The sequence below is a fragment of the Camelus dromedarius genome, chromosome 22 (genome assembly GCF_036321535.1).
Source record: "Camelus dromedarius isolate mCamDro1 chromosome 22, mCamDro1.pat, whole genome shotgun sequence".
In the NCBI taxonomy this organism is placed as follows: Eukaryota; Metazoa; Chordata; class Mammalia; order Artiodactyla; family Camelidae; genus Camelus; species Camelus dromedarius.
Genome location: NC_087457.1, coordinates 21,958,244 through 21,973,700, shown reverse-complemented (window position 1 = coordinate 21,973,700; position 15,457 = coordinate 21,958,244). Strand labels below are relative to the sequence as shown.

Sequence of the window (15,457 nt, the reverse complement as noted above, 5' to 3'; positions counted from 1 at the left end):
GGACCCTTTTGGAATAAACAGTTATTTCACATGCAGTTTTTGAAATTTCTTGCCTGGAGTGTGTCTGATATTTGAGGGCTTAAATTTTCCCTTTCCTATCTTTGGATTTTTTAATAAGAATGATCAGTGATAATGTTGGTTGGTTTATCTTTTTTATTTCTCTACTTGCAATCAGTATTTTTTTTTTTAAATCTTGGTTTTCTTTGTTGTTTTTGTAACTGCTTCTTCACTTCTCACCAATTCATTTATAGTGCCAAAACAAAGAGGTTGGAATTTGAGGCCAGATTCTCCTTATTCTGATCCAAATTTGCAAAAGTGAAGCAAAGGCACATTTGTCAGCTTTCTGGCAGAGATGGGTATGCTGGGCAAAAAATTCGTGTTGTTTTTAGAACAGGGCTAAAAATCTTATTTTCTCATTCCTACGTAAAATAAATTTTGGACTGTATGACAACATTTAATGCCAACTTCAATGTGTAGAATTCCAGCAGTTTTTGTTTGTTTGTTTGTTTCTGAAATGACTTCAAAATTCTGTATGCCTGTGGCTTTATAAAAAGGCACCCATTTCCTTATTCCACATTGCAAGCATTCTCCAGCTTATCTGCTCTCTCTTTAAGCCAAATCTATTGGTTCTGAAAGTCAGTTAGGATCAAAGATCAGTGTGGCTTAAGAAGACAGATCATGGGCCTTGGTCGCTGTCTGCTGAATAAATCTATTCCTTTTTTCTCCTCTTCTGCTCACCCTCCCATCAAAGTGTCCCCTGTTGTGTTTTTCCCCACCCAACAATGATTCCCTGTGGCAACTGATTAGAATTTGGAAAACAAGAACTAAACATATACTCCAAATACCCTGTGGCAGGTTGGAAAAGTGATTTGGCATGCTGGACTGGTATCTCAACTTCCTTTAGAACTTGACCTTTAAAGTGAAGAAATTAGGATACCTATTGGGTTATTCCTTCTATAATATAATGACTCTCCAGGAGCAGTAAATTTGGACACTTCATAATAATAAGCTTCTCCATTCTCTGTATAATTTACTTAGCTCCTTTGGTGCTAATAGGATCTGACTCCAATATGGTGCACAGCATGGGTTCCTAGACAAACACAGGTCCAAGGCAAGGACACGGAATCTGATCTCTGCTGTGCTGCCTTGACAAAGTGGCTTCCTTCAGTGGTTCTCTGCTCTCTACTCACTCATTTCTTTCTTTCTTTTTTTAATTGAAGTATAGTCAGTTTACAATGCTGTGTCAGTTTCTGGTGCACAGCGTAATAGTTCAGTCATACATACACATACCTATATTCGTTTTCATATTCTTTTTCATTATAGGTTACTACAAGATATTGAGTATAGTTCCCTGTGCTCTACAGTATAAATGTGTTTATCTGTTTTATATATAGTAGTTAGTATCTGCAAATCTTGAACTCCCAATATATCCCTTCCCATCCCCTTCCCCACCCTGGTAACCGTGAAGTTGTTTTCTATGTCTGAGTCTGTTTCTGTTTCTGTAAATAAGTTCATTTGTATTTTTTTAGATTCCACACGTAAGTGATATCGTATGGTATTGTTCTTTCTCTTTCTGGTTTATTTCACTTAGAATGACACTCTCCAGGTCCATCCATGTTGCTGCAAATTGCATTATTTTATTATTTTTTATGGCTGAGTAGTATTCATATATATACCACAACTTATTTATCCAGCCATCTGTCTATGGACATTTAGGTTGTTTCCATGTCTTGGCTACTTGCTCATTTCTAACATTCCCAATGATGAAGTGGTATCATTGCATTGCACCATTTGTATGGAAGACACTAAAAATGTACCACTGGGAATTCATGTTAGTTGTGGAGAATAGCCAAATTTTAAAAATAGTTTTGGTTAGAAGCATTAAGTTTTATTTTCTGTAACTTCAAAGTGTTGTTTCTGTCTTCTGACTAAATACTAGTTGTAGAATTTCAGCTTTTCTTCAACTGGACAGGAAAAATTAATTGGTTCTTGGGTTCATCATTGGCCAGGCATTGTGCTGATTTGGGGGTGACAGTACCACATGTGTGTTCTGTGACACAGAAACACACTTAGAGCTTTCCAAATGTGCAAATGCCCTGTTTTTATTTACTTTGGATAAGATAGATTCTACTTTTCCAAGTGGGTGTGTATATCAAACATCATAATAAATAGAAAATTTATAACGTAACAGCAAACATTTTATTAAATAAAGTAATAATATATGCAAAATGCCCACTACCTATTAGAAGCCTAAAATGGAATGTCAGTCAACCATCTTTGTCTTCTAGGCTAGCTGAGAATTATAGAATGAAATACGGGGAAGAAATTGTGAAGATATCTTTTCCTCTTTATAAAGATTGAAAAAGTAAAGCATTTCCAATTGCCTGCTCTGAGAGTTTGAGGTTTTATTAGTGTTGTCAATAGGCTGTAAGGGTTATTTTCTTGTTTCCTGTTTAAATGTTAGCTATAGGATATTAATTATATAATAACTCTAGTTATATTCCACAAATAATGTAAGTATAAAATGTCGATAAATTGATTACCACTAATTGCAATATTCTTATAGAAAATTGTAAAACTGACAATGTGCTCTGAGAATATTTACATAGCAGTAGTTCCTAACATGTTTTTCTGCTCAAATCACTGTATTTTTAATAACTATTCCAGAGTTTAAAGAAGACTATGTGTGTCATTGTTCTTCACTTGTGTCATTTCTATCAAGTTAATATTTTTGTGCTTAAATGTACTTCAATCACTTTCTTTCACTCATACAATTTGCTTTCAAATGGAAGCAATTTGAAAACCCAGATAAGTGGCTGAAGTAGAAAGTTTTCTCTTCGTTAGCAATAAATCAACAAATCCAATTATGAAAATGTGTATCTCCAAAAATTTGACAAGACAATATAGTCAGCTTCCAGTTTTACAGGATCAGCAACTTAGGGCAGGTACACATAAAACAAGCTCAAATATATTATTCAAGAAATGGGCCATAAAATTCCATTGTTTAATCAGCAGAAAAGATTTGTCATGGGGACAAATTGTTCTGTGGTCCCTGCAGGTTTAATCTAAACCTGAATCTTGGTTTGTGGTGTACATGACAGCTTACCTTGAGGCCTGAAAGGGTGAGCTCTCCAAGGACCACAGGTGAAGAAAATCTCTCATTCAAGGTTGAGTGCACCTACCAATGTCTTTTTTCTTAGAATCATACATAATTAGCTAACGACTTATTCAGAGTAAAGATTAACTTTAATAATATATTTTTTCTGAATTCTCTTGAGATAATGTAATTTTATGTATCATAGTGACATAATTCAACTGTTGGAATTGTTTTATCTTTCATAAATTCCATAATTGCATTTTTAAAATAATATTTGCTACAGAACAGATATCATTTCAGCCTTGGGGAATGTTGGTTACAGTCCATGTAAAAAACAAAAACTTCTTACTGTAAATTACAAGATCTAGAAAAAGAGTTGATTTATTGTAAGTTTTAGTAAAGTTTTATTAAACAATAGGTTAGCAGGCCAAAAGGGACTATGTAAAGGACGTTAAAAATATTTGACCCTGTCAAGGCGTTATGCTAGATTAATACAAAATGAAATGAAGTGCCATAGGAGATAAGGGTACCTCTGTCAAAATGGCATATTTATGCATTGGTTAGGAACCATATGCTAGGGATAATCGAGAAAATAAAATTAACATATAAAATGTCACATGTACTAGGTATACTGGTGACTCTTGTCATTGGGCACTGAGGAATTGAGGAAAGATTCAGGAAGAGAGTTAAGAGGAGTCTGGAGTTACTAAAGATAAAGTCATTCACTTTTGCTTCCTGACACCTGGCCTTAACATAACTCTGATTCTAATTTTAGTAAATTACATAATCAAGAATAACTTGAAATTTAAAAGATTGTATTCAACTTTGAAATTATTTGGAAACCTAGTCACTTTCCCATACATTCCAGAAATAATTTTTTATTTTATAATGTATTAAATATTTATTTAGCTCGTTAACTGACTGGTGTTTTGAGCAGGTGTCTAGCAGTTTGAGTAATCTTCAATGTATATCCTTAACCTTACTTTATTTTTAGTTTAAAATATTTTGTTATATATTTTTATTTTTTGTATTTTGCATTATTTCTAAAATGTTATGAAAGTACTTGGTACAGTTTCAGTAATCTCACTTGACTTTCATCAATGCTGGGTCATTTTAAGGCATTTTTAACTGTGGGCCAAGCCATTAAAATAAATATATACAGTCAGCTTTTAATTATATAGTATAAAATATTGTGACTATATAAAAATCTTTCTTAAAATGTTTTTTTAAAATCTAATTTATAAATTTTATGTTTCAAATGCTGCCAAAAACATGCTTTGCTTTCATAATCAGAATTTTTGCATCAATCAGTACCTTTGTACACAAAATCTTGATACATTGGGTTACCTTTTTTTAGGTATAGCATTTTTATTATAATAAAACCGGAGAATTTTATAGTAAGCATACTTTTATTTGGTTACATTATTTTGAGAAATAGCACAAATGTGTTCCCAGCTATTGGTAAAATATATTTGCTTTAACTAAAAGCTTAGATTTATTATGTCAGTAGCAAAAACATAGTTTCCTTCTAAGCCTTTTGCTAACTAGTAGATCTTGCTAAGATGTCTTGATCTAATTTAGTATTATTGTACTTTCCTACCTAGGAATCTCAATGAAGATAAATAAAAAGGCAACTGCTAGATTTTTAATTAGAGAAATATATAATCATGATGTTATTTTCTTAGTATATACACACACATACATATATATATTTGAATTTTATACCCAAAGACACACAGCTTTGGATTTCACAGCTCATTTGGTATTTATTAGTTTGAATTTCAGTATCTGATCATTTATTCATTTTAAAGTTTTATACATGATAATATATAATAGATACTCATTTTTGTAGCCTATATTTTTAGATACTAGAAATTGTGATCTTTTATATTTAAAAAATCTAACTTACTAAATTGTAACAGCTGGAGCTGTAATACAACCTGGAAGAAACCTCATTTTTCAGAAGTTTTCATAAAATACCCCAAATTGTTACCTGAAAGTTAACTGACTTAATTAAGAAAGGTGATGTTCTACTCTGACACCACACTCATACTTCCATGAAGACATCGTTTACAAGGATAACACTGGCCCCCAGACCCCTAGGTTAATGGTCCACTGTGATGTGAGTGGATGAGTTGAAGCCATACATCGGTGTCATAAGATAAAATGATTGATTCATAGGTAGTGTGAACTAAGCTTTCAACCGTTACTGTTGGAAAATGTGGTTTACATTTTTGGTTTTCCTTAGTTTTGGACCTCTCCAACCCTACCAGGTATCCACTGTCATCATGTTCTACTTTTCTTTCACTAAGTGAGAAGAAAAAGGGAGTGGGTCAGAATGGCTTTGGAGACTCCTGGCGCTTGTGTGGATGTGTGTTCAAATCATATAACTCAGATTCTCTCCAAAGTTCACAGAACCCCTGTAGAAGATAGTCATATAGTAATTCCATTCTTAGCTACAGGAACCAATATGATTAGGCATATAGGCTCTGGTGTCACATATGGATTCAAATCCTTCCTTTAGCACTTATAATCCATGTGAATTTAAGTAGGTTAATGTTCCTCTGCTTCAATTTCTTTAGTTTAAAATAGGAATTTTAATGGTCTTTACAATATAGGCATTAATACCTGTAAAAGCCTGTCACACTAAACATATGACAGTCATGATTATTAAGTCTCAAATGTTGGATAACAGAATGTGGACATTCAGAAATGATCATTGTTAAAAGTTTATTTATCTTAGTAAATGAGTTCTGCTTCTTTCTGATCACCTGATTTTTTTTTTACCAAAGCAGATTCACTATAACAACCTTTGTGATAGTTACTTACTCATTATTTCTGAAAGTATGATTTGAGTCTATGTCTTTAATGAAAGGACTGACACATTCTTTATTGAGTTAAGTTAAATAAAATTGATCTCAGATATTCCTTTCTTTTCCTAATTTCCAAAAATAAATTGAAATTATGAAATTTAAGGTTAAGAAATGTTTTTATGTTCAAAATTGTTTAAATTATGTTCTGGAGTAGATTGAGAGTTATAAATAATATGCCTTTAGGTTGATTAGTACACATTGTATCCTCCTTTGTTTAGACACCAAGTTGTGTTGATATGTCACAACTCTTTGAAAATGAGTAAGTGGAATTTTTATGCTGCTGAGATTATAGCATCCTTGGATATTTACTTTTTATACATAGTATACATAGTCTTCAAGAGATGTTTTTTTGTTTTGTTTTGTTTTGGTTTTTTTTGAGAGTAACTGAGTTATCAGGGAAGCTCAATAGAGAAAAGAATTTAGTCTGATACGTCATGCTCTGCTTCTATCCCCTCTATTGATGTAGCAAGAATAACACCAGCTCAGTGAGGTGAAAAGTCCAAACCTGTCAAGTCAAGAGTAAACAAATACATGATCTAGATCATTACTATAACAGGGGAAAATTGGAAAAGCTGATTTAGACATTGCTATTATACTTTAGTATGTAACTATATCTTCAATTTTGAGAAGTAGATTTTTATGTTGTGATGCTTCAAACACAATCAGTACAAAGTTTAGGTTGAAATAGCAAGGAGGACAAAAATAAAATTTTTTTTAAATCTCTGAATTGAGGAAATTAATCTTGTCTAGGAGTCCTGACGATTTTCAGAGATTAATATCTGATTACATTTCTGTGAACTAGAACTGAAAATAACTTAAATAATTAACTGAGATTATTGATTGATGTTATATAAGATCACTTAATGTATGTAATGATTACCTACAAATAAAGGTAATAATTTCAAAAATATGCCAGACTTTATTATATCAACTCAGAGCTCTATTATCTTATTATCTATTATTCTTATTCCAGTTTCACTTGAAAAATAAAGGAAATCCACAGTGAACTGAATACACACTTCAAAAGGCACTTCGATGTAAGGATAATAATAGAAGTAATGATAGCTAACATTTATTGAATACTTGCTATATATGTCACACTCTACATGCACTATCTCATTTACATCTTCTAACAATGAGGTTGGTCTTTTATAGTCCTTATCTATATGAGGAAATTAAGGTCAAGAATGATTAGGTTATTTGCCTTGATAATACATGAAGTACATAGAAAGCCTCAAATTAGAATCCTTGCCTATGCCAGAGTGCACGCATTTAACAACAACCTAGATAACTTCTCACTGTTACTTCCTCCCATATTTACCCATTCTGCTCATCTGGAAAGTGTCAGTTCATTTAAGACTCAGATTAAAGGTCATTACCCATCAGAATATTTCTCTGACTATTGCATCATCCTTTTGCTTATCTACAGAGAACATTAAAAAGTTGTTTAATTTTAAGCCTTTCTTAGCTAAGAGCATTATTTGATAGCAGAAGGTCCTTCATGAACTGATAAGTACAGGATTACTGATAATATGCAATTTACAATCTGAATAGGAATAGCCAAACATTACTTAACAAAGAACACTGAACACCCTTAATAATTTAAAGGGATTTGCTGGCACCAAAATGGATGTAGAAACACAATAAATGTTCAGATAGATTTGATTACTGAACTTGCTTATTGTCCTGACTCTATTGAGAATTTCCCAATTTAAATATCACTTCACTTTTTCTTCTTCACTTTCAATGTACTAATTCTAATACTTGCCTCTCCCTAACACCTTTCTTTCTCTCTTCCTCCCTCCCCCTCTCTCCCCACCTTCTTTCTTTATAACTCTCCCTTCCCAGAGGTCACTAACAATTTGCTCTCCTAAGCAAACTGGTAAAGGATTAAATTGGTCTCCAGCATTTTCTTCTCCTAGAGCCCGCACTAGGTAATACTTTACCCTTGCAGTTCACTCTAGCTACTGGTATGATGTCAAGGTTGAAAGTATAAAGTAATTAATATTATTAACTTACAGATGTCCTAAGGGTCCTGGGAAATCACTTCATCACAGTCGTAATGGAGTCTTTGGGATGATTTCCAGCAGTGGCCAGCTGTGAGCACCCTAGCAAGCTTTGGTGAGTATGCCTGGCTTTAAGATTAATTTCATGCAGGAAAATTTAAAGCCTAAGTTATATTACTACATAAAATAATACAATGATAATACAATGATAATTAAAATGAAAATATATTGTGACACGTTTGTGAGTGAGTAGAAGATACCCATCATCCTTGAAGGACTGTCTTTTCCTGACACCTGGTTACTTGGGCACATGCTCTGAGGTCTTTAGAACATCAATTATGTCTGGGTGCTACTGTCACATCCAAACTGAATGAATGGTTAGACAGAGCAGTCTGCAAAAGTCAAAATCTGATGAACTAGATCCGTTTCCCGGACTATTCTGGGACCATTTTCTGTGCAGGACAGTGTTTTGGTTGTCTATAATGATCATGCTTACTCTTATTGACAAGTGATAGCCTTTTGTGCAGTGATATAACCAGTTCCTAATGTATTTTCACCATTTCCAGCCAGAAATGTTTATTATTGGAGATATGCTCACAAATACCTCAGTATCTCTTGCTGGTGATTTCTTCTATGTCTCCTGTGTCCTAGCTTGAAATTAGAACCTTTCGGAGTCCTTTTTCCTTTCAATTATGATGTGATGACAGAGGCAGGATGTGATGTCCTCAGGAGGATAGCTGATAAACTAGACATAACCCTTTGTGACATTCCAATACATTACTTAGGGTCTCAGCAAAATCTGAGAAGTGTCTTTAGCAAATTATTCTTTATTATTACAAATTTTCCAAACTTGATTCTTTAAATTTAAATCACTCTAATTTCTTCCTTCAAAATTTTTTAACCTAATCATCATGGCCATTAACATACCCAGTTAGAAAATTATGACATTAATATAATTAAAAATAAGTGCAGAGTTTGAGAGGCAAAAATTGAGTTTTATTAACATTATGTTGTAACTTCATTACCCAGTTGTAGTAACAGCAAGAAAGTTGTTGTTCAGAACTGGAACAAATACTCAGTTGCTCTGCTGGAATTTAGCTTTTTGAACCCAGGCTGAAATTTGCAGTTGCTTAAAGTGATTTTAAGCCTTCAAGGGAGTGTGTTTTTATGTAAAGTTGGAAATTTCAGCTCAGCATAATGCTTTTTCTAAGAATAGACATGTGGAATATTATAAAATAGTAGTAACTTGAAACTGTGGCTTTTTGAAACCAATTCCTTATAAACATGCAAAATGGATTCATATATGTATATGTGTGTGTGTGTGTGTATGGATCTGTTCTGAATACATTTTATATTATATGCAAAATGCATTCATATATATATATATGGATGCAAAATGGATTCATAAGTATACATGGATCTATTCTGTATACATTTTGTATTATATGTATATAAAATGTACCAAATCATAGAAGTGAAAACACAGTAAAGAAAATACTAGAAAATGAGAAAATATCAAAACCAATTTTTAAGCATTTTAGGTTATATATTAGTTTCTTAGAGCTGCTGTCACAAGGAACCACAGAGTGGCTGAGAACCACAGAAATTTGTCTCATGGTTCTAGAGACTAGAAGTCTAAGCTCCAGGTGCCAGCAGGGCCGTGCTCCCGTGGAGCCTCCTTCCTTGTGTCTCCCAGCTGCTGCAGTACTAGTGTCCCTTGTCTTGTGACAGCTTAGCTCCATCCTTCACGCAGCCGCCCCTCACGTCGCTTTGTGGAGCCTTCCCTCCGTGCATGTGGGTCTCTGTACCCACACTGCTGCTTTCTTATCAAGGACACCAGCCATACTGGATGAGGAGCCACTCTAATGACCTCTTTTTCACTTCATTATCTCTGTAAAGATCTCATTTCCAAATAAGGTCACATTTTGAGGAACTGGGAGTTAGTTCATTGTAATTTGAATTAGAGAATGCGAAGAGGTGGGTATTTCTGTTCAAAATTGCTAAATCCTAGAAATCATCTTCCTGATCTAATGTACATAATTCTGACCGAATGTTTTTTAATGTGAAGAAGTGTGCATGTATATGAGGGTGTGTGTGTGAGAGAATGGGGACATGCATATAGCCCTGTTTCCAGGAGGACATGCATATAGTCCTGAGAGTACCATCATTGTGTTGACAAGCACTTTACTTTTGTCTTTGCTATAGTCAGAGAAAATATGATAAGGGACAAACTTAGATGATACTCCCATATTCCTAACATCGTCCTCGAATGTTAAACCAAATGATACTTTGGGCTCAGAAAGTCCAAATCTATCTTACTCAACTGAAATTTCCACCTTGAGTGTGCATAATGTCTTGCTAAAAATTGAATAGAGAAATAGTAAACTTTCAGTTTTGTTGGCAGAATTATTCTGAGTTGTGCTAAAATAAGATGTTGGAAGAACACAACTTATTTTCCGATGTCAAAGGGAGTGATTTTTAGGGGAAATAGGTATCTTTTAACTGAGGAATCAACAGCCTTGATGGGGGAGTTTTCAAGAAAGTGCAGGAAAGTGGCACTATTGCCACCTGCCAATTTTTCTGTCACATTTGTCTAAACACATAAGAGTAAATCTGGTCAGCCATAGCTACAGACTGCCAAATATATAATGTCTGCTTAGTATTGATCCTTTTCTGTTCTGAGCTCCAGTTGAATTTACTTTATAAGAGCTCTGGACTATTAGCAAATTTTCCTTCCCATCAAGTTAGTTAAAATGCCTATTTGGATTATTGAAATAGGTTTCTAATTTCCCTGTGTCTCCTACTCAAAATCAGAACAGTTTAATTTTCCAAATACGCAGCTGTGTTTGAATCACATTCCTGCTCAAAAAACTCTGTGTACGTCAACTTATAAAATTAGGTAAAACTCCATCTCACATGCAAGGTCATTTGTAAGATTGTTTCAGTCCATGTGTAAGATACACATTTATACTACTTTTACTGGGGGTCCATATTAACGTCCAGCCTGCATGAGCCAAATCAAATGAAGCATAACTGAACTCTAGGATCTTAGAGGTTCAGATGATGATAGAAACCCACCTGCCCTCTCTCATGTTGACAGATACTAAATTTTTAGTATTTCTTTTAACTCCAGTGTTCTGAAAGCTTTACAAAAATAACTGCTTTTATTATAGTGAATCTTCTTAATTATATGTTTCCTTCTTTCCTCCCTTTCTTTCTTTCTTTTTCTTTTTATTATACAACTTTCTTCTCTTAAGGACTTCTTGTAAGTTTGCAAATTCATCCCAGAAATGTTGAGAACAATATTGAACAGTGTATTCCAAGCTGGATTTGACCTACAAATACCACAGTTATAGATGATTCTGCATTCAATATGCTCTTCACTTTTCTATAAATTCCTTTATTTTTTCTTACTTTAAAAAGTGATACAACAACTTTCTGAATTGGTATTCAAATAAACACACACTTATTTATTCTACAATTTAAATTTTAGGGTTTTTAAAAAATCTTACATAGTTATACCATTCTGACGATAATCATTCTACTTCACCATTCTTTTATCTGAGCAGACCATTTGAACTTTGTGCATAAATGTAATCTTCCAGTTTCTTTGTGTTTGGAAATTCTAATTATATTCTTTCATCTTTGTTTCTAACAGGAGCTTAATTGGTGTTTTAGGCAACTGACTTGATAATTAGGGAAGTGTTTTTCGATGAATTTTCCAATGTGCACCATAGAAAAACAAATTGATGAGAACAATTTAAAAAATCAATTTTAAATAATTATGACAGAAAATTGAGACTCAATATAATTGTAAAAAACATAGAGCAAATGTAACAGAAATGATAGTCAAACATTAAAAGTTAAATGAAACTTTCCTCAGGCAAAAAAAGACAAGGAAGAAGAATAAAAAGCAATCTAGAAGTACCTAGGTAGAGCAGTAGAAGAGAAAAAAGAACTTACATACAATAGAGACAAAATTTAACTGGCTGCAGACTTCTCAGCAACTCTAAATGTTAGATGGCAATGGAGAAATGTATGTAAAATTTTGAAAGGGAAAATACTGTAAAGAATTTTTTTCTCATCCAAGCTGTCTTTCTTGGGTAAACAATCATAAGACACTTTCAGTTACACTAGGACTTAAAAATATACAGTATTCTTTTTAAAGTACTTAGATTTGATGGCCAGCAAACTGAAAAATTGAGTAAGAACCCAAGAATACAAAAATTATGCATACAGTGCCTGACTATAAGCACTCAAACCAAATAAGCATAATATAGGTATGTATAGTGTTATTATTAATCTAGTTACAAAAGCTGAATGCAAATGTTAAAAATGATATTTAAAGAGAAAAATCTAATTCTAAACAGCCCTCCAATTCCTGGATCCAATTAACAAATATTGGGAAGTAGTTAGGCAAGAGTAATGAGTGAATAAATAGATAGATAGATACATAGATAGATAGATACATAGATAGATAGATAGTAAATATTTCCCCTCCCTTTGTGTGTAAATGTTTGTGTCTGTGTGTGTGAGCACATACCAAAAGTACTTGATATCATAAAAACAAAGAAATTGAAGTCTACATGAAAAACAAGACCCAAAAAATGGAACAAAAAAGGAACAAAACAACATACAAAATATTCAGTATAAGAGCAAAAACACAACTTACAACAATACATTTAAATAAAGAAGGGATGGTGACTCTTTGAGAAGGAAACAGATGAGAAGGCACAGCTCTCATCAGAGGCTGTTGCAAAGGAGCTCACACAAGCATGGAGTGAATAGGACAGCAGGGGCACCAGCCAAGAGATCTTTAAACCCAGAGAACACACAGGAGAACTTCCCGTGGAGTGCACAACCAAGAATTATTTCAAACTATATCAATAAAAATTATACAGACCTAAGAAAGGTAAATCATAGGAAGAGATTTTAGATACAATAAAGGTAAAAAGGCTACAGAGAATCTGATCAACATGTGTAAGAATAAGGACTTAATTGACATGCATAGAATGCTGCACACATCAGTGTGATAACTAAAAATCTCTTGATAAATGAGGAACAAAGAGGGCAAAAGTGACTATATGCCCTAAAGAGATTCTCACAAGTCCCCAAAGAACTGAAATCATAGAGTACGTTATCTGAAAACAATGGAATTAATCTGGATATCAACTCAAAAACAAGAGAAAACTTGAAAATTCTCAACTGCTTAGAAATTAGACAATTGACTTCTAAATAATTCCTGAGTCAAAAAAATCACTGGGAAATTAGAAGATATTTTGAAAATAAAATTGAAATATGACACAGCAAAGCTTGTGAGATGCAGCTAAAGCAGTGTTTAGGCAAAATTGCATAACTTTAAGTGAATATATCATAAATAAAGAAAGATTGAAACCAAGTTAACTGACTTCAATCTTAAGAATCTAGAAGAACTTCTAGTATATCAGATCTAAAGGAAAAAGAAAAGAATAATAATAATGAGAAAAAAAGTAACTTAAAAACTAGTAAAAGTTAAATCAGGAAACAAAATAACAGTATTATAAAAATTAACAGAAATTAATAAAATCAGCCTTATCAAAGAAAACAAAAATAGATTATTCATATAAAAATTAAAATAAAATATCAAAGCAGATCTACAGTCAGTAAAACCAATGAGAGAGAGATTCTGGCTTTCACTTAAGGAGGTAGAACCTTTTGGAACATCCATTCTGAATCAACGTATACTTAATATAGAACACTTAATATGCAGCTTATCAGCTTCCACACAAAGTGCTGATGAAAAATATCTCATTGACAGTGTATGACATGTGTTAATTATTGCATATTTCTAAAGTAAAAATAGAAGTTTTACATGAATCCACATGTGATCACTAATTTAGAGCACTAATTGGTAGTAATTTACACTAATTGAATTAATGGCACAAACAAGCAGATATATTTATATAAACTAAAATATGCAGATATTACCAAGCAAAAGCTACAGATTTATATGCTTTGTTAATAGCCAGATAATGTAATTTTGAAATAAAAGTGCAAAATACTGGCTTCTTTTCTTACAAAATATTCTTTTTAATGTAAATTAGGTATTAAGATGATATGATTCTGGTCATATCAGAAATGATCCATTGATTCATACTTAATAGGCTAACCAAATGTGTTATTCAAACACACAGTACAATCTAAATCCATAGAATTCTAGAAGTGTGAACCCCATGTCTATAAAATGGAGATACTATGACTGCCTCCTGCATACAATTGCTATGAGAACTAATTGGAACAACAGATATAAAGAACATAGTGCAACGTCTGGCATGTTAGGAAATTTAAAACCATTAAATATTAAATTTATTGTTATGTGGCCTTATGTCAGATATTTCTAAAATGCATTGTCATTTTTATCAAATATAGGAAAACCCCCACTTTTATCATAATTTTAAATGTTTATAGGTCTGTCTTCTGTAATCTCTAAATGAAAAAGAAAATCCGTCTTATGGTTGGAAACCACCAGCACTTTTAGTGCTCATGAAAAATGTTTGAATTCATTTATTTCTTCACAAGTAATTTGCTTTTATTACATTGGATAAAATGTATTATAAAATGATTTCTAATAAGCAGCTTTAAATGTCAAAGCTAAATATGTAGACATGTATTCTCTAATCTACTTTTAATGATTTTAAAATGAATATTCTAAATTTTTATTTTATAGTACCTGTCTGAAAAGGAGGCAGAGCATCGAATTAAGTTAAAATGCAGAGACAATGAGGCTATGGTGTAATGATGTTTAAACATCTAGAGGAATAATTAACATATATTTGTTTAATGAAGAAAGCGATTATATTAACAAAAATTTAATTCCTTGATATTGTACATTTATATTCCATTGATGATCAGCAATTATGGATCAATTAGAGTTTTTTAATAATACCCTTTTAGTTCAGGATCTTTATGCCAAATATCAAGCCCCTGTGGGATGGCTAGTGAAAGATTTGCTAAACTCTGCTCCTTCATTCCTACTACATACCAAGCATTATAGTAAGTCTTCTACGTATAGTGTCTCTAACATTGAATGAACTATAAGGGCCAGAGAGAAGAGATAGAGCTCAAGTTATGTAATATGCCTAAGTCACCCCAGTAACAAGGGCATAGAAGGCATCCAGTGCAGGACTGTTTCATTTTTCATAATAGTAGGACTTTGCATTGATGTTCGCCTCTACTCTATGATGTGTGTTTACATTCATTGTCCTCTCGTTTTGATCCAGAAACTAGGCAAAGCAAGTAAAGCTATCTGAATTACTGTTCAAAATAAAATTATAGATCACTCCATAGTAGAATTCAGGGAGAATTTGATGAATTTCAGAGGAACCCTTCATCAGAATATTTGAAATTGAAAATTCTGTACCTTTGCTAAGACATGGACTATCCAGTTTCAGACTAAGCCTAAAACTTCTCAATGACTTAATGTCACCATGACTCTGACCAGA

The 15,457-nt window shown here is 32.9% G+C and overlaps 1 long non-coding RNA gene across 1 annotated transcript in view; it reads left to right on the top strand.

The window, feature by feature from the left end:
• LOC116149166 (uncharacterized) overlaps nt 1-15,457 on the top strand; it is an 81,159-nt gene that overhangs the window by 42,388 nt on the left and 23,314 nt on the right. Inside the window, exon 2 of the long non-coding RNA XR_004132798.2 lies at nt 7,992-8,091. This is a non-coding gene — a long non-coding RNA (uncharacterized LOC116149166). The remainder of the gene's footprint in view (nt 1-7,991; nt 8,092-15,457) is intronic.